Source organism: Pinus tabuliformis, chromosome 1_2, assembly GCF_031772625.1.
Source record: "Pinus tabuliformis cultivar Carrire ecotype Pingquan chromosome 1_2, CPIR1, whole genome shotgun sequence".
In the NCBI taxonomy this organism is placed as follows: domain Eukaryota; kingdom Viridiplantae; phylum Streptophyta; class Pinopsida; order Pinales; family Pinaceae; genus Pinus; species Pinus tabuliformis.
In genome coordinates this window covers 355,734,815-355,755,160 of record NC_142298.1, presented here as the reverse complement: position 1 = coordinate 355,755,160, position 20,346 = coordinate 355,734,815, and positions in this window count along the sequence as shown.

Genomic DNA, 20,346 nt, shown 5'->3' with positions numbered 1-20,346 from the left:
TACCTAAGAGATACGTTTAAAAACTTTCATTGCACCAACAAAGGCTATTGTCTGGATGTTAGAATAATTGTTTTTGATACCTTCGCTTGTAGGCTTGGGCTGTAATTATCCCAAACTATCTTCAAAAGGTCCTTATATTCACTTTCTTGTATTTTGGTTTCCGGTCCTAATCACTCGGAGTGGAAATACATGGAAGTTTCTTATTTGGTTGTATCTTTAGGGACTTTTTAGTAAATGCTCTCTGCTCTTAGATTTCCATTAAGTTTTTATTTTTTTAGTCTTTAAAAGTTCTCTTAATATTTAAAAGTGGTTGATTGACAGGTTCGTCAGTCTAGGAGGCTTCATGGGCTTTCACTTGTGAGTGTTGAGCCTTCATTTAGAAGGCGTAGGAGTAGTTTTTCTAGTGATTTTCAACTAGTAGCAGCTGGTGCATCAGAGATTAATCCTTCTTTAGTGGCTCTCATTTCACAGGGTGAACCTAGTGCTGTTCATAATTTGGATGGAAATACTCTGATCCTTGCTAGGGTTCTCTTCCAATCGAAAGACAAGATTGATATTGACGACATCCTTGAGTCTCTCATGACTCTTTTGAAACCCCTTACTTCCCATCTTCTGTACGTTGTATCATACGTGAGTACCTTGACTCATAGGCCGACAAGCCCTATTCACTCTCCTTCTTTTTTTCAGATGGCCAATTTTAGTGGCGTAAGTATGGCTACTAATACTTCTGTGTGCAGAAACCTCCTTCAGTTGTTGGAGGGGGTACTATTTCTATCTCTACTATTACAACTAGTACAATAGATGTTGGCTCTACCTCCATTCCGTGTCTGCGTGGGGGCACCCAACCTTTTGCTCCTTTCACTGGTGCCTATCCTTTCAGGATGCCATTCAATGGGATTCCCCTGATTCCTTCAACCTTCCCATCAACTGTTTCCACATATATGACCTCTATTCTAAGTGGTTTAGCATCTTTTTAGGGTTTTTCTTTTGGAAGTGGTCATATCCATCCTTCCAATCCATATTTGAACTTGGGACAGGCTTAGAACGTTAATCCTTTCCAAGGAGGTCAAGGATGTCCAAATCCTTCCATTAATGGTTTAGGGGTTGGGAACTTATCCCATCTATTTGGTCAATAGGGGAGTATGCCCTTCCCTTCCGTCGAGACCTCATAGGTCTTTCTTCCACTATCTAGTGCATGGAATATTTATCAGGGGTTATCCGCTTCTTTCAATGTTCTGCTAGGAGGAAACTATCCTATGTATGGTAACCCTACGACAGGGGGTGGATACCCTCCAAATACTTCTGGGCCAAAGGATTTCCTTATGGTTCAGGTCCTTCTAAGAGTAGCCCGTGGAAATCTAGTGCCTCTTCAAATCCAGAATATTCTTTTCCTAATGTCGTAAATTCTGCTCTTGGTGGGTGGAATTCTCTTGCTCCTCCGCACTTACCGTTCTTGGAAACATTAAACTTGACATATATTTTGAAGTTGAAAAATGATCAATCTGATACAATCCAACTTGGCATCTAGGTCCCACCAAACATCCTTCTGATATTTCTAAATTTGAAGGGAAGTCTAGGGAGGATTCAACTGATCATATAACCAAGTTTCATTTGTGGTGCTCATCTAACTCCTTGATTGATGATTCAATCAGGTTGAGATTATTCCAACATGCCCTAACTGGAAACACTACAAAATGGTATATTGAGCTTAGAGGCGGTACCTTTGCTACGTTTGGTGAACTGGCTACTATGTTTTTAAACCATTTTCAGTTGCCTGTCTGATATGATGCTGGAACTGAGCTTCTAGCCAGTTTTGAACAAGACAAAGCAACTCATATTTCTGACCACATCCAAGAGTGGCATAGAAGGAAGAGGCTCATTAAGGCCTATATCCCTGATGAGTTCCTTCTCGAATGGTTTTTGAAATCTTTGTAGCTGAAAATTTCTAAGGATGTGTCACTCTTCGGAGTGTTCACTGAAGAATAAGCCATCTTTAGATCCCAGCAGTTAGAACTCATATATTCTCAGTCTGGAGTCCCTCACAAGATTTTTCTTGATGCTCCTCAATCAAAGATCGATTTAGCTAAACCTAAGCCAATACCCCATACCAACAAAATTGTAGGGTAGATCGATAGTAGTATGGCTAACCTGTTGAATCAATTACAACAATTGGCTTTACAATCTACTTCTCCAGCGCAGGCTTCGCCATCAATGGCCATGCCTTCCCAACCTTTAGCAGTTAACACTATCCAATCCTTGAATCCCAAAGGAGATAAACAATCCGATGGGAAGAAGAAAGGGCATGGTAAGAAGAAAGATAAGGTTGGGAAAGGGAATGCGAACAAGTCCAGTAATGATACTAGAGAGGGAAAGAAAAAATCGAAAAAGAAAGTAAAGTTCCCATGCAAGTTATGCAATGGAGATCATCTTACCCATATTTTCCCTAAGATTCAGGATGCTTAGCACTTGTTAGCTCAACAATCTTCTTCAAGTTCCCAGGTTGTGTTGACTAACCCTTTTCCCCAATGGTAGCAAATGCTTGCTGGTGCTAATGTTGGTACTGGAACACCCACAGGGGGCAACCAAGAAGGGAAATCCACATCGAATGTCTATATGGTGAGGTCTCATGTTGATGTTGCTACAAGATCACATGATTATGTTGAGCTGGAAACTTCTAATGCTAAGGCTACTTCTGGTATCCTAGAGCCACTCCATATTGAGAGGTTCGTAGTTGAGCCTATACCTTAGATGTCGAAAGGCTCTACAAAATGTTTGATTGTTAATCCCAAAGCTAGGGCTACTCATAACTATTCTATTGTTGAAGATCTGGCTTGGAGCCCCTGTGCGATGTCAGCATTAGAGGTACTCCAATTGTGTCCAACACAAAGGAGTGCATTTCTCACTGCGATCAGATCAGTAGATCCAAAGAACTCTCTTGTTATAACATTTGATATGTCAAGTACTAAGAAGAGACTCCCTCATCACATGCTTTTCCAGATTAAATCTACACATCGGAGGATGAATATCTTTCGAACTGTAGTTGATGAAGGGTTTTTGACATGTGTCATGTCAATGTCATGTTGGAAGGCTATCAGGTCTACGAAATTTGTTCCTTCCCTTAATTTCCTTATTACATTCGATGGCCATTCTCATAGGCCTCATGGAATTCTTCCAGCGTTTCCCATATGTGTTGGGGGCAAGGTTTTCAATTTCGAGGTAGAGATAATTGATGCCAACTTTGATTATAATCTTTTGCTGGGTCGAAATTGGGCTTATGCAATGGATTTTATTGTTTCATCTCTGTTTCACATCCTATGCTTCCCCCACGAAGGGATAATTTTTAAAATATATCAAATGGTTTATTCTCCTAATGATCTGAATGCATCTTCTGACTCTAACATCCCCTTGGTGAAGAATACCAAGCACTGTGTCGAAAATTTGGGAGTTGGATTGTATTCCTCATTGATGGGTACTTTTGATATTCCTTCTCTTATTTCTCATGTTAATTCCATTTCATCTTCCAAGGTCGCTCCTCGAAGATGTTCATTCAGAACTCATTATTTTTCTGATCCTTGGCCCTTACTCCCCTCTACTGCTAGATTAGAAGAGGGGAAAGTAGGTGGAATGTCATACCCTATATCTACAGCAGAAATAACGTACCAATCCATAGTGAATTCTACAGATTATGATACCATTCCTCTCCCATCAGAGGATTTGGATGGTGATGTGGCTTCGGTTTGGACTCTTGAATCTAATTTGGCTATGGATTGCCTTGACATAGTCTTACCATCCAAAGAGGCAATCCTAGAAGCAATGACGGGTGAAGAAAGACTGTGGGATGATTTGAATCATCAGTCATATTTTCTCCCTGATTTGGATCAAGTTGAGTCAGATTTGTCTGGTCCTTCAACTAAAAGTGTTCATAAAATTTTGAATCCTTTGGCCCCAACACAGATTTTTGCTGAAGGTAATATGTCCAATATCTCAGAAACTATTCCAGTGAACATTTCCAAGAATCCCAATATTATCAAGAATATCTTCATCAATGTTGCATGTTCCCCTAAAGAAATCAAGATTCATACCAGCCTTTTAAAGGAATTTCGAGATGTGTTTGCTTGGTCTTATGAATAAATGACTGGAATTGATCCATCGATAGTTCAACATGAGATCAAGGTATACGAAAACACTAATCCTGTATGGCAAAAGCTTTGGCCAGTAAATCTTAGGAAAGCAGCAACTATTAAATCTAAGGATGAAAAGCTACTTAAGGCATGTTTCATATACCCCATTCCTTTAACTGAATGGATCTCGAATCTAGTCCCTGTTGATAAAAAGCAAGGAACGATCCAGGTATGCATTGACTTTAGGTATTTGAATAAGGCTTATCCTAGAAATAATTTCCCCACTATGTTTATCGATCATATCATTGATGAGTGTGCTGGAAATGAGGTGTTCTCCTTCATGGATAGTTTTTCAGGATATAATCAAATAACTATCTGTCCTAAAGATCAACACAAGACAACATTTATTTTCCCTTGGGGTACATTTTCATACAAGAAGATGCCTTTTGGCCTAAAAAATGTTGGAGCTACTTTTCAGTGGGCCATGTCTTATGCTTTCCACAACATCAAGCACATAATAGAAGTGTATTTGGATGACATAGCTGCTCGTTCTCGAAAAAGAATTCATCATCCACATCACCTTTGTTTGGTTTTTGAACGATGTCGTCACTATAAGATCCATTTGAATCCTAATAAATGTGTTTTTGTTGTCACATCCGGTCAGTTATTGGGATTCATTGTGTCCAATGAAGGGATTCATGTTGATCCCTTCAAGGTTGAGGCAATACTTCAGTTGCTTCCCTTGTCAACGGTTCGTCAATTTCAGAGTCTCCAAGGTAAATCCAATTTCTTAAGAAGATTTATCGTAAATTATGCCGAGATTACGAAAGGAATTATGTGATTACTGAAGAAAGGAGTTCCATTTGTTTAGGACAATTTCACTCAGCACTCTTTCGATGCTTTGAAAAAGGCATTTACCTTTGCTCCTCTTTTGAGTCCACTCAATTATAGCAGGGATTTCCTCTTGTATCTTGCTGCGGCAGAATCAACCATTTGTATGGTTCTGGTTTAGGAAGACAATGATTTTAGAGAGCATGTTATTTATTATCTAAGCTAAGGTGTAGTCGATCCTGAACATAGGTATTCTCATATAGAGAAATTGGCTTTGGATGTCGTTCATGCTGTCCAGTGACTTTGTCATTATATTCTGCTTAGATTTTTTCCGTTGGCTGATGTCAACCCATTTCAATAGGCGAGTGATTGGGGGGAAATATAAGAAATGGATTGTCATATTACAGAAATTCCATCTCGAATTTATGTCATCCAAGTCCAAAAAATCTTTACTATTTTCAGAATTGATTTCAGAATTGCCTCGTGAAGAGGATGTGGTTTATGAAGAGTCGTTTCATGATGAACATCTCTTCCTAATCTCTTCATAGGATCCTTGGTCTGGATATATCATAGTATATCTCCAGACTTTAAAGTTTCCTCATACTTTTTCGAAGGATAAACATAGAAAATTGCATCACCTAGCTAGAAATTATATTATTATCGGTGACACTTTGTATCGTCATGGGATTGACTCAATCATTAGGCGTTGTTTAAACTTAGAAGAAGTTGAGTCTGTTCTTAATGATTGCCATAGTGTAGCTTGTGGAGGTCATCTATCTAGGCTTGCTACAACCCAAAAAATCTTGTGTGCAAGGTGTTTTTGGCCCTCGATTTTTAGAGATTGCATGGAAGCGGTCAAAAAGTGCCATCCTTTTCAGGTATATACTTGAAAAATGCATGCTCATCCAGCTTTGCTTTTTCCTGTCACCATTGTCGGTCCTTTCACAAAGTGGGTTATTTATTTTATGACTTGTAACCTGTCTTCGGCTAAGGATCACAAGTACATTGTCATGGTAGTGGACTACTTTATGAAGTGGGCCAAAGTTAAGCCTACTTTCAAAAACGATTGTGAGACAACAACTCTTTTCCTCTTCAACCAAATCATTTGATGTTTCGGTATTCCAAGGGAGAGTGCATGGCAGTAATTTTTAGAATAAGATGATGTTCGAGTTGGATTTAAAGTTGGGATTTTGGCAGTAGCATCCGTCTCCATGCCCTACTCAAGCTAATGGTTAGGTTGAAGCTGTGAACAAATCCCTCAAAACTATCTTGCAAAGGAAAATCAATAAAGCTAGATCCAACTGGCACATCATGTTATATCCTACGCTTTGGGCATACCCGATGTATGTTAAGACTGCCACGGGTTTTACTACTTTTCAACTATGGAATGAATCTTCCCTGTGGAATGTGAGATCCCATCTATTAAATTAGTAGTTTAACTTTTTCCAGACACATCTAGTCTTGAAGAATGCCTTGTTCATTTGGAACATCTCGATGAGAAACATTGGGATGTAGCCACAATAAATGAGGCTCATAAAAAGAGAGTGAAAACCCAATATGAAAAGACTGTGCGTCCTTGGGTTTTCTTTGAAGGTGACCTTGTCCTGGTATATGACCAAGATAAGGACACCTTGGGGAAAGGTAAGTTCAAACCCATGTGGTATGGTCCTTTTATCATTAAAAATTTCTTAAAAAAAGGTGCATATGAGTTGGTTGACTTCGATGGAAATGTGTTGTTGGAGCCCAGAAATGGGCTCTATCTTAAGAAGTATTATGCCTAGGTTGTTGCCTAGCATTTTCTTTTTTTGTAAATATTATACATAGTTGCTTATTTTTGTCTATGGGTCTCGTGGTGATGTTGGTATTTTGATCTGCTTTGGCAGGTTTCGATGGTTGATCTGGTGTATCTAGGATTCGACGATGGTGCTAGTACACATACTCAGAACTTAACTTTCACCGCTTGGGTAATATATTATCCATCTGGTTGGTTGTTAGTATCAATAGTCATATGTATTGGTCCTGCATCGAACAATATGGCTGAATACAATGTTGTCATTAATTTACTATCTAAAGCAAGTTCTTTTGGTATTGAATCGATAGTGGTTTATTTGGATTCACAATGGGTGGTGTCTCAATTAAATAACACATATCATGTGAGAGATCCTTTATTATATCGCAATTTCTGAGAGTGAGACTATTACAAATATCATTTAATTTTATTACTTTTATTCATATTCCATGATCTTAAAATTCATTTGATGATTCTATAGCTAATCAAGCGTTATATTAGCACACTAACCATTCATCGTAGTAAAATAAAAAAAACCATAAAATCATCTGTATATATGATCAAAACATCGTTAAACCGTATGTACATAGATAGGAATAATATGTCCAAAATATTACAAAATGTGGACAAATTTCATACAAAATTAGGGCTTAAACCTGACCATGTCCATAAAAGATCAGTCATCCAAATCTAAGTCTATGGGCCCTGCCCTAGATGAGCATCATGAAAGAAGATGATGGCATTCACCACCCATTGGAAGAGCCGCACCCACTCTCGTGGTACTCTTACCACTTGCCTATGAATAGCCTCAGGGAGATCCTCTATGGCTACCATGGGAACTTGGCGAGTCAAACTCTCCAAGTTTCCCTGAATTATATGAAGTACTCTCTTAGTCTCAGCTATAGCTCTTTCCGCATCTCTGCCATGACCCTTATGCCTAGGTAGATCCTCAGTTCTCACTAGTCCGATATCCACAACATGATCAAGTAATCTTATAAGGTTCTTGTTTCACGAAAAAATAATTTTAACTTATTAAGATCATATTCAAAACCCAAAAAAAAAAAATCAAATAACATAAAAATCTAAAAAAAATACCCATCTCGCCCCATGCAACGCCCTCGGGAAGGGCCAAATCATGGTCCTCTCAATAATCTATGCCTGCATAGGGGTAGTCATCTATAGCTATGATTTTCTCCTCCCACCAAAGGAAGAACTCATCATCAAATGCCACTTGGGTGACTTCGCCCTCACTTAGTCGCCTGATCAGGTATACCCATCCTCGGATCCCTATGATTGCTGATGGTGGTAGACACTCTGTGTTGGAGTGTTGGTACTCTCTCAAAGAAAAAGGAACAAAGTATGCTACCATAGCCAAAATTCTTTGTTTTCGCTCATCTCATTGAAGACGGTTTCTTTTTCATACAAATCATGAGCCCTGTACACCAATCAAAGACTTTCGGACGAAGGCACTCTACTGCCAAGAACATGGTAGGTCGAGAGGCCTGATGTAGAGATTTCGAACCTACCACTCTAACAATGATAAAGAGGATGATCTTGATTGGAAGACTTCTCACATTATTGATCGGGATTTGAGATCCAACATTGTATGTCCCTGATGTGTAGTAGATATCTATATAATTAGAGACATTTAGGCCTCCCCGGGCCCTCTCTTTCAGATCAACTGCATCCCCTTTTCGAGAAAGTCCTGTAATGAAGTAAATATATTCCACATCAATTTGTAAAGGCATTTTATCTATCATGGAAACCTCCTGCTGTGGATCCCAATAATGGACAAGCATTTCTAGCATTCGAGTTTGGGTTTTCATATTTGACATCATGAAACATTTGAGCAATCCACATATTATTAAGGCATCCAATGCCATTGGATCCCCTAAAACCTTATTGTCAACTTCACTATGCTCCCTCTCCTTCCAAACAATTGACATCCTGTAAATTTAAGAAAAAACATTCATTAGAAATCAGAAATTTTTTATTTTTTTATTTAATTTTTAATTTTTATTTATTTTTAATTTTTTTTTATTTTTAATTAATTAATTAATTAATTATTATTATTATTATTATTTTTTATTTTTTTTTATTTTTTATGTACGCGACTTCTTTAAATTACAGTTGCATGTACACGTGTATTTTCCTTTAAAAACCCAGATGTAGGGATTTCTATACGCGAATTTCAAAGGGTTGAGCCCCGTACACATAGGGATAAATTCAAAATTAAAATTCCTACGGTGAAAAATCGATTGAATCTATTCAAAAAGCATGAATTAGATGACAATATGGATTTAGAATAACTTGGAAGCCTTCAACTGACGAATTGGTTGAGGAAATCATGAAATGGAGTTGCCCAAATTTTTCTCCCAAGCTCTCAAGCTCTCAACACTTGCAAGTTAAAATGAATTTTGGTGAGTTGAAATTTCTTTTTATATTAAAACTTTTAAAATACATTTTTATAAAGTTCATAATTTTCAAATTTTATGATTTCATGAAATTTTTAACTTTTGGCTTGAAGTGTTCGGAGAGGTTGTTTTCCAGGGTAAATCAAGACTTTGTGACATGTTTTCAACACTTGAACTCCACGATCGCAGACCTATCGTGGCAAGTATCGTTTTCTTCACTGGCATATAGGTTAGGACATCTCACTTTTTCCACTACGTTATGCATCTTAACCTCATACTGCAATATTTTTCCATAGGGTCGACCCCATTATGTTACGATTTTCAAACCACTTTCACTTTCCGTCTTATAAAATCACAACTTAATGGTAAAGCTATTCCTTACATGGGCTTCCTAGTTAGATCCTCGCTAGCATATGTTTCACATGCTACAAGAATTGCTTAGGGTCGGGAGTCCTCTTTTGTCCCGCCATGACTTTGCGATGAAGCCTAATTTCTCTTCTTCTTTGTTGTTATTCTAGATTTATACCCTAGATGCTCCCATATGTTAAGTTGTACCGTTACATTACATATTGACTACTTGTACCTTTTTGGCCTTAAGTCGGCTTCATTTGGCCTCATGTATAAGCCATTTTTGACCATGACCTTTTTGCAAGTTCAAACCATTCATTCATTAGCCTCTGCAACTTGACACCTTTTATCCCTGGAAAGAACATTCATTTGAGTGTTGACTAGTTTTTCCACCTTGCATTGAGCATAGGAATGTTCCAATCCCAGGAACTAGTGCATCTCCTTTTAAACACTCTTTCTTTCCATTGTATTATAGGAATTCTTTTATTATTTTTCAAGCTTTAAATATGAAAAAGATAATAAAAAAATTTATATATTCCAAAAAGAGAGGGAACGAGACATTTACTTCCAACAAGAGTCAACAAGAGTCAGTTATGTCGCCCTTGAACAAAACACTTAAAATAAGTCTTTCCTCCATTGGGATGGGACTTAGTTCGACTTTAGGAGAGCCATAACCTTGTTCTTGAGTTAGTCCTCCTCTGGTTGGTTATCTCTTCCAATCATATGGAGAGTTTGTTAATGCCTCCTACATTGCAAACTTATACAAAGTTATTTTATGCTACCATAGAGTCATATATGAGTTGTGCTTTTGTTCAAGGGAAGTCAACCCGTGTCAGCCATTCTGTGGTGTTTCTTGACTCATTTTTAGTTGGCCATACCCAGTCTATCAAGTTATCTTCAGTATCACATTAGTTATTTGATCCTTCGCTTGTGCTAGTTAAGAAGGTCTCCATTGACTTCTTGCTGGTGGGTTGGCTCTTATCGACTTCGACAAATTTCTCTAAGAGTAGGCCTAGAGTGACACCCTGGCCCTATTTACATCATTGATAGGTGTCCTTATGCTCAACATCGATCAATATCTTGGGTCTCTGACTAAGTGGTTTCCCTTGTGTTCGACGTCAACTTACATTATCACACATTGGGATTCGTGTAGTACCTTGGTTTCCATTTGACCCTATTGGTGGATTCCTCGCCTTAGTGTCAGCTCTCATTATTGGTTGGTTTAGAGGGTTTGTGTCGTGCGCTAGCCACATCTTGTGTAGACCGGAAATATCCTTCAAAATGGTTACTTCATCTCTTTTCATTCGAGTTATTCCAAATTATGGTCCTGTGTGTTACACTCGCACTAGTTGATGTGGGATGCCTTAATGCCTTCCTTCCAGCATATATTTTCCCATCGACTCCAACTCATTGATTTGGGAACAAGATCTAGAGTCCTTTTTCAGTACCTTAGGGTTTGCAATCATCAGTGGCAGAGTCCTTCGCTATCGACAGTGAGAATATATCAATTTCTCTTAATTGGTAGATTCTCTCAGGCGTTCAAATTCAACAAATTTATTCACACTTATTAGATTGTACTGGGTACCTTGACTCTCATCATCATTATCGGTGATTTGTCTCGTGTTTGTTAACTGTATACATCAATGACCAGTAATCAAACGATTTCTCACATGGTTGAATTCAACACATTTATTCCCATAGTGTAGAAATGTACCATCTGCGATCAGTGAAGACTTCAGGTAATGTCAGCATCTTGGTTCACTTGTCAGCTCCTTCAATTTTCTGTCAGTGCTACCAACCACCCTTATATGTTGCAGTTCATCTCAACAACATTCTATATGTTGACACCCGAGTTTTATGCAGTACCACTATTCCACCTATATAACATGGTACTATTATGAGGATCAATTATGTAGCATCAATGATCACACATTCTTCGAGCATCATTGATCAAATTTTCTTCTATATGTGATATTGAGACATAGCTTTATTGTGTTCCTTTGCGGCTATGATCAGATGATCCACTATGTATTCTTCAGTCTTCTTTGTACACTTATGTATACATGATGGATCTACTTTGTACTTGATCAACAGACATGCTTTACTATTTCTGAGCATGGGTATGCCTACCTCAGACATGAGTCTTCTTTCTGATTCCTTCTACAGGTATTCAATGGGCTGGAATCTGGTGATCTCCTCTCAGGTCCTCAAATGATCTCTCTTTATACTTAATACATTTCGGCCATCATGTACCCCTTTTGACCTCATATATTAGGGGGCATCTGTTATAGCATCATTCAACACTCCTATAGTTCTGATGCTCTGATATGGCCTTGGGCAACCCTTTCCCATTTAGACTTGATCATTTATTAAAAAATAATATTTTCAATTCCATACACGACTCTTCCATTTCAAAAGTGTGTACACACACGGGTACCTTAATATATAACTTGCGTACAGAATTTAAAATATGAAAAAATAAAAATAATTCCTATTTCTTAGGTGTGGTTTACGGGTTTCACCAAAAGCCCACCTACAGGAGCCTGTGGCATAACTGAATCAACTGATTTCTCATGGTATTTATACACCTCATGGGAAGGCCAAAATCATAAAAGGAGATAGGATATTTACATTATAGTCCTTTTTGTCCCTATATCAAGTCTGATTTTTCCTTTGCCTCTTGCACTCCTAGTCATAGGAAACCTTTGTTTCCTTGCAGAGATGTTCATATTCCATTATATGACATCTTTTTGAACATAGTTGAGAGGTGATCTTTAAGGCTTGGGCTAGATGGATCTAGAGGAAGGTTTCATTGGTGCCATGTTTGGATCAGGTTGTATTCTTCCATTACTATTTGCTAATATCAATAAAGAAGCTTTGTCTTGTTCCTGATATGTTATGATCTCATGTTTTTTATGACTCATGTCTAATATATCATGATTTATATGTTTATGCTTGATGCTATAACATGTTTATTATGCACACACTTTGAACTACTTGCTATGTATATGCTTCTATGAATTGTGTTGCTAGTATGATCACTTTGGAGGAAGCAGAGGGTTTGGACCCTACAGGATCGACAACAAATTAGGACCTACAGGTACTCCTCTCAAACCCAACTTTAGTAGTTAAAATAGCTTTCTTGCTTGAATGTATGCTTCTTGTTGATAGTCTGCATTTGATATATTGAGGTTGTCAACCCTTACCTTAGGGAAGTTTTTTCCATCCAGGATCCAAATCCCTTTGATACCTTTCAAAAAGGAACGAACAAGATAGGCAAAAGATAGAAGGAAGAAGGAAACTCTAGTCTAGGGCACATGAAACTAGGCTTGAAATCCATTGCCCTGAGCCACTTCGAAAGAAAAATCATGAGGAACTAAATGTTGTCTCATTAAAAACATCCCATATAACAATATCGAGTTAAATATCCATGTAATAAAATTAATAAAGGAAAAATAAGAGCAAGGTTGTGGGACGCATATTCCAAGTTGAATGTTGGGCAAAACATCCTATTGTGGGTATTCATTTGGTTTATTATGGCTAAGGTAATTGGCAAAGGCAATGGAAAAGGCTTTGCAAAGGCAAAGAGGAATTAGTTGGCATTTTATTTATGAAAAGAAAGGAAATTACGTGAAAAGGAAGGTGACAGGTCACATGTTGCATGTGAGGAGGAATATGAAGGAAAAATAATGGAAATAGAAGAAGATAGAGGCCTCATTGATAAAAAGGCTTATGGGGATCAATTCACAACCTTTTTTTAGTTTAGTTTTGGAGCCCTCTATCTACTCTCTCATAATCTCACACACTTAAGAGCATTCTTGGAGCACTCTAGCATTAGAGGAAGGAAGGCAAAGGAAGGACAAGAAAGCAAAGGGAAGCAAATATCAAGCAAGGAATAGTTGGATCAAGTAGCTACAACATGATTACTTGTAGGTATCGAGTTGCATGTATGATTTCCTTGCTAGTTTTGGCATGCATGGTACATGCTTGTGTGTTTTTGGTTCTCTTGCTGTCATTGGCATGGGTTTTTCTAGGTGTGACAATGGCTTTCAGCCTTGCCTTTCCATTTCCAGATAACCATGGTGTGATGGGGTTATTTTACTTGGTTGAGATGGATTTTCAGATGGTTTCGAAACTGAGTGGGGTGGTCGCAGGAAAAAAATCATAAGGCATAGGAATCCCTTGACCGGTAATGGTGGGATACATAGTAAATCCTAGTTGTGAATACCCTCTTTGGGCCTAGGAATCCCTTGAATGATAATGGCAGGATACACAGTAAAGCCTAGAGGGTGGAAATAGACAAATTCCTTATGGTTTAGCTGGAGAGATCCAGAGGCATCCATGCTTTTTTAGAGCCTAGTGATCCCTTGACCAGTATATGGCACAATTTTTGTAAATAATGTAGTGTATGTTTATTATTTAGGCCTAAGAATCCCTTGGTGGGATACATGATAGAACCTGGTTGTATAAATGAGGGTCTCGGGCCTAGGAATCCCTTGGCGAGATACACAGTAAAGCCTGGTTGTATAAATGAGGGTTTTGGACCTAGGAATCCCTTGGCAAGATACACGGTAAAGACTGAGGAAGCCTTGATTGGTTTTTTGTGAGTCCCACATTCATGCTTGGAATATGGCACAAGAGTAATTGGTTGAAAGAAATATTTGGTTAAGCCCAATCTATGGTTAGGTGGTATGTGGAAGTCCTTGACGTGATTGGATTTTGAATATGTTAATAAGAGCTATTCTTCCCTTGTATTTCATGTGTAAATGTACTTGTTATTAGGTGGCTTTAATGGATAATCTATCATTGTTATTATGTTGGTTATTAGATTGTTATAAGCATGGTTTATGACAAATTTTGTTTATGGCTCTCATCATGTTTTGATTAGTAAATGAAATGTTAATGAATGTATGACCTAATAGATGATAATACAACTATTATGAGAGGGCATCAAAATTTCTTGACGATTCTCAGATAAGTATGAAGTCCTTATGCTCAGAATGTGTTTATATGACCAGTAGATTACATGTTCAAGATGTGTTTGATGGAATGTTTGTTATGGCTAGGCCTTGTCAGGTCAAGTCCTTATTTAAGTTTTGCATTAGAGGAATTTTCATCTTGTTATTTATCATTTCTAGAAGTTTCATGAAGTTATGGGTAGAAGCTTGAGTCTTAGACCTGAAAAAGTGGCTCAAAATTCGGGGTCACTTGCACAAAACTACCTTGAAAATTCCACATTCGCATGGATGCCTTGCTATGGGAGTGACTGGAGGGTCTTAGTCGCATGGAAGGCTTGTCATGGGAGTGATTGGGGGTCTAGTTCAATTAAGAAGCAAGTTCTCTCAGGGGTTGGATGCCTCAAGGTGTTGGTTGGATCCTGAAGGTTCTGTAGCTCCTGAGGGAGGTATTTAAAGCGTTGGTCTGTTGGATCCACTTCCTTAAGGTGATATAGGAGGTTGAGTCATATCATAGTAACTCTTTGTCACATTTTTACCCTGGTCGACCAGTTAGCTTAGGAAAATGTTGGAGGAGGATGTTACAAAGTGGTATCAGAGCATGGTTCACCCCTTGGACTGGATGGGTGGAATGTGTTTTTCATGCATACATGTCAGTTTCATATGTATTCTTTATGCTTGTGGTCTATGTACTTGTTGTGTGTGCATGGTGGTGGTCATTGTTGCAGTTATGTCGCCATGTGGAAGATGATGTTGATTGTTTTTGGATGTGGTCATCATGAGTGCATATCGGTTATGTATGTCAGTGTCTATATGTGGTTATGTATGCATTGTCATGGTTATAGTTGTCGTGCATGAGGTCATGGTATACAGTTGGTATGGTCATGCATGGTAACTAGATGATGATGTTTTATATACTAATATGATTATGTTTATACATGTATTATGCTAATCTGGTTGATCTTGCAGACGAGATATCCTCCCCTGATATTGTTGGGTGTGTGTTATATTATTTCCACGACTAGCCCCACGTGCAGGGGGGCGATAGACCGCCTTGTTCGTTGTGCCGGGTGCAGTAGGGGGGATGGCAGCCCCCCCAATTGGGGGGCTTGAGGTGGGCAGTATCCCCCCTCTACGGGGTCTGGGGCAGCGCCTGAGGAAATTTTTTTGAACCCCATATTAGGTTGGTGGACCTACATATGGTTTTGTGTGTGGTTTTCGCACATGGCATTGGGCATGATGGTTTTTTGCCCATGGTATTTTGTAGATCTGGTCAAGGGAACTACGATGATGTTCTAATCTAGGGTGAAGGGATTGCAGTTTATGAATGCTTCGACATGTATATATATGTAGTGTAACATTGAAAGTAATTTAATGAAAAATCAATCTGGTAGTCCTGGTTTTGGGATCTAGAGGAAAATCTCTGTGTATATATGTTTTATGTTTTATGCTCTCACCATTGTTTATTTTCTATTTTTAGAATTTGTATGCAGGTAATTTATGTATAGTGTTAAAACCCACATTTGGTATCAGAGTTGTTTTGGCTTCAAGGGGATGCCTTCGCTGATGAGGGGTTTTTCTCGGGCCTGTGGTAAACCATGTTTAGTGGGAGATCTGTGGGATCGATTCTTATGGTGAAAGAAGATGGCGAGTATTGGAAAGATAATGATCAAGAAATTTAATGGTGAGAGTTTTGAGTTGTGGAAACTCAATATGGAGGATCTATTGGTGGAAAAAGATCAATGGATCGTGGTAGATCCAAGTACTAAACCAACGACAATGTCAGCTGAAGACTGGGCGAAGTTGGATCAGAAGGAGAAGAGCACAATACGGTTGTGTATCACAAATTTAGTATTGTTGAATGTATTCGGGGAAGCTTCAGCGAAGGATTTGTGGGACAAGTTAGGGACTTTGTACCAATCTAAGTCTTTGGTGAATAAATTGTTCCTATGGAAAAAGTTGTATAACCTGAGGATGAAGGATGGAGACTCGGTGAAAGAGCATTTGAACACCTTTAATACTGTGGCAAGCCAATTGTTATCTGTTGATATAAAAATTTTAGATGAAGATAAATGCATCAATTTGTTGTGTTCTCTACCAGATTCATGGTATAGTCTGGTCGTTTCGATAGGTAGCAATGTGACTGCCTTGCAGTTTGATGAAATAGTCTCATCCTTGCTGTTGGAGGAGATGAGATAGAAAAATACGGAGGGCCATAATGGTGATGCCTTGTCTATACGAGGACGGTCCCAAAACATAAACAAAAATAAATCCTCAAGTGGGAGATCTAAATCTCAAGGAAAACCTGTAAAGGTGTGCTAGAAATGAGGAAAGGAAGGGCACTTCAAAAAGGATTGTAGATCTAAAGCTCTCAAGAAAGGAAAGGGATCTGATGATGCTCCTTCTGCAGAGGCAAAAACTACCTCAGATGAAGGTGGGGATGTGTACTTGTATTATTCTTCAAGTACACATGTAGACCATGAGGCATGGTTTATTGACTCAGGTGCATCCTTTCACTTCACTCCCCACAGGAAGTGGTTCTGCGAGTATGATAAATATGATGGTGGTGATGTATTCTTAGGGGATGACAGGAAGCTATAATTGTCGATCACGAAAAAGTCAAGTTGAAGTTGCAAGTTTGAAGGATTATAACACTTCCAGGTGTTCTTCATATTCCTGCATTGGCCAAAAATCTGATTTCTGTAAGTAAGTTGGATGATGCAAGTGAAAAAACAATTTTCGAGAAAGATACCTACAAGATGGTTTGGGGAGCACTAGTATTGATGTGGGGAGTTGGAACTCTGTACAAGCTTTAGGGTAGCACTCTTATTTATGGGTGCAAAAAATATGTGGTTCCTGAAAATGGAGTAGAATATTTAGTGGTCTTTGGAGAAAATACCATGCTATGGAATCAAAGTCTTGGACATATTGGAGAGAAGGGCCTTCAAATACTTCATGGTAATGATATGGTAGAAGGTATGTCTAATTTCTCTCTGTATTTTGATTTCTGTGAAAATTGTGTATATGGGAAGCAGCATAGGGTGAGTTTCCCCTCTGGTGCTAAGAGGGAAAAACATATATTAGAGCTTGTGCACAGTGATGTGTTTGGACCTGTGTCAGTTCCATCACTAGGTAAGTCTGTGTACTATGTATAATTTATAGATGACTTCTCAAGGAATACATGTATATATTTCCTCAGGAATAAATCTTAAGTCTTTGACAGGTTTAAAGAATTTAAGGCTCTGGTGGAAAACTAGATAGAGAAGAAGATAAAGGTGCTGAGGACAAATAACAGTGGAGAGTTTTGTAAGAAGGAATTTGAAGAGTTCTGTAAGAAGTCTGGTATAGCACGACATAAGACTAATCCATACACACCTCAGCAAAATGGAGTTGCAGAAAGAATGAACAAGACATTGATGGAAAAGGCAAGAAGCATGCTCAATGGTGTCGGGTTAGGACATGAATTATGGGCAGAGGCGGTGGAGACTGCATGTTACCTGGTCAACAGATCACCTTCATTAGCGTTGGAGGATAAGATTCCACAGGAGGTATGGAATGGTAAGAAACCCTCTCATTAACATTTGAGGGTATTTAGATGTGATGCATATGTACATGTTCCAAAGGAGAAAATAACCAAGTTGGATAGTAAATCTCAAAGGTGCATCTTTATTCGGTATAAGTATGGTTTACAAGGTTATAAGATGTGGAACCCATAAACAAGGAAGGTTGTTTACAATCGCGATGTGGTGTTTAGAGAGGTGAAATATGTTATTAAATATGAATTCCTACCAAAAGAACTTGAGAAGATATAGTTTCAGCTAAAGGAGGAGGAATCAAACTCTACAACAGAAGAGGAGTCAGAAGAAGAAGAGCCACAAAGTCTAGTTGTGAGAAGATCATTCCGGGAAAAAAGGAAACTAGAAAGGTATAGTCCAACTTCTTTCTGTTCAAATTTTTATTTATCTATCACTGATGTTGATCCCAGAACTGTTAGGGAAGTAGTAGATTCAGAGGATGGAAAACTCTGGAAAGAGGCCATGGTTGATGAAATGGCATCTTTGCACAAAAATGAGGCTTGGGATCTGGTGGAGTTGCCAGATGGAAGGAAAACTATTGGCAACAAATGGGTGTTTAAGAAGAATATGAATGTAGAAGGCAAGGTGGAGAAATACAAAGCTCGGTTGGTAGCAAAAGGTTATTCCCATGTGTCATGAATTGGTTTTGGTGATATTTTTTCTCGTGTTGCGAAGGTAGCTTCTATTAGATTAATTTTATCTGTTGTCACTGTTTTTTATTTTGAGGTAGAATAGAGGGATGTGAAGACAACATTTCTTCACAAGGATATGGAAGAAGAGATGTACATGAAGAAACCCTAAGGCTTTGCGATGAAGGGTAAGAAAGAACTTGTATGCAGGTTAAAAAAGTCTTTATATGGGTTAAAACAATCACCAAGGATGTGCTATCATAAATTTGATACAAATATACAGGGACTTGGCTTCACCAGAAGCAAAGTAGATCACTGTGTGTATTTTAAATTAATTGGTGATCATGTTATTTATTTTCTCTTGTATTTGGATGATATGTTTTTGATTGGAAATAACAGAGAAATTATCGAGGAATTGAAGACCTAATTGTCCTCCAATTTCGACATGAAAGATCTTGGCGTTGAAAACTATATTTTGGGCATGGAAATTAAATGATATCGGGAAAAAAGTAAGCTCTGGTTAAACCATGTGAAGGATGTCAAGGCAATATTGAAAAGGTTTAATATGTAGGATAGTAAACTGGTGAAGGTTCCTATTCTTGTCAGTGTAAAGTTATCTGTTGAACAATGTCCCAAGACACAAGAAGAAGAAGAGGGCATGTCCTGTGTTCCATACACAAGTTCAGTCGATAGCCTGATGTATGCAATGGTATGTACTAGACTAGATATGGCACACGTAGTGGGAGTATTGAGTAGGTTTATGTCAAAACTAGGGAAGGAGCATTAGACAACAGTGAAGCATGTTTTCAGGTATTTGCATGGTACTTGTGATTATGGTATGTGCTACCAAGGAAGACCAGGATTCGATAGAGTTTTGGACATCTGTGGATTTGTTGATGCAGACTAGGTTGGGGATCTGGATCAGAGAAGCTCTACAAGTGGGTATGTATTTAACTTGTTAGGAGGCGTAGACATTTGGATGAGCAAGATACAGTTTGTAGTGGCACTTTCAACTACAAAGGCAGAATACATGACAACCAGTCATGCAAGCAAGGAAGCAATTTGGTTGTAAAGATTGTGTTCAAGTATGGGGTTGGTACAATGAGCTATAAGGATAAACTATGACAACAAAAGTGCGATTTTCCTGGCAAATAACCCTGCTTATCATTCAAAGACAAAGCACATTGATGTTCAGTATCACTTTGTGAGGGATATGGTTGAGGAAAAAAAGGTGTTTCTGGTAAAGGTGGACACTTTGAAGAATGTTGTAGATGTATTGATGAAGTATGTGAGCACTGAGAAGTTTTTTCGGTGTATAGAAACAATGGGCATTGCAGGGCTAGAATAATGACTAAGCTCTCCCATGGCCCCCCATTGAAATAAAACAACAAGTGGGAGAATGTTGGGAGTGTGTTATATTCTTTCCACGATTAGCCCCACGTGAATTTGGGGGGTTAGAGGGGGGCAGCCAGGTCCCGCTTCGTTGTGTCGGGCGTAGCAGGGGGGTCATAAGGGGGGTGGCAGCCCGCTTGTTGGGGGGTTGAAGGGGGTGGTAGCCCTCATCTATGGGGTCTGGTGCAACGTCCAGAGAAAAAAAAAATTGGACCGTATATTAGGTGGGCGGACCTACCTATGGTTTTGTGCATGGGTTTTGCACATGGTTTTGGGCATGGTGGTTTTCTGC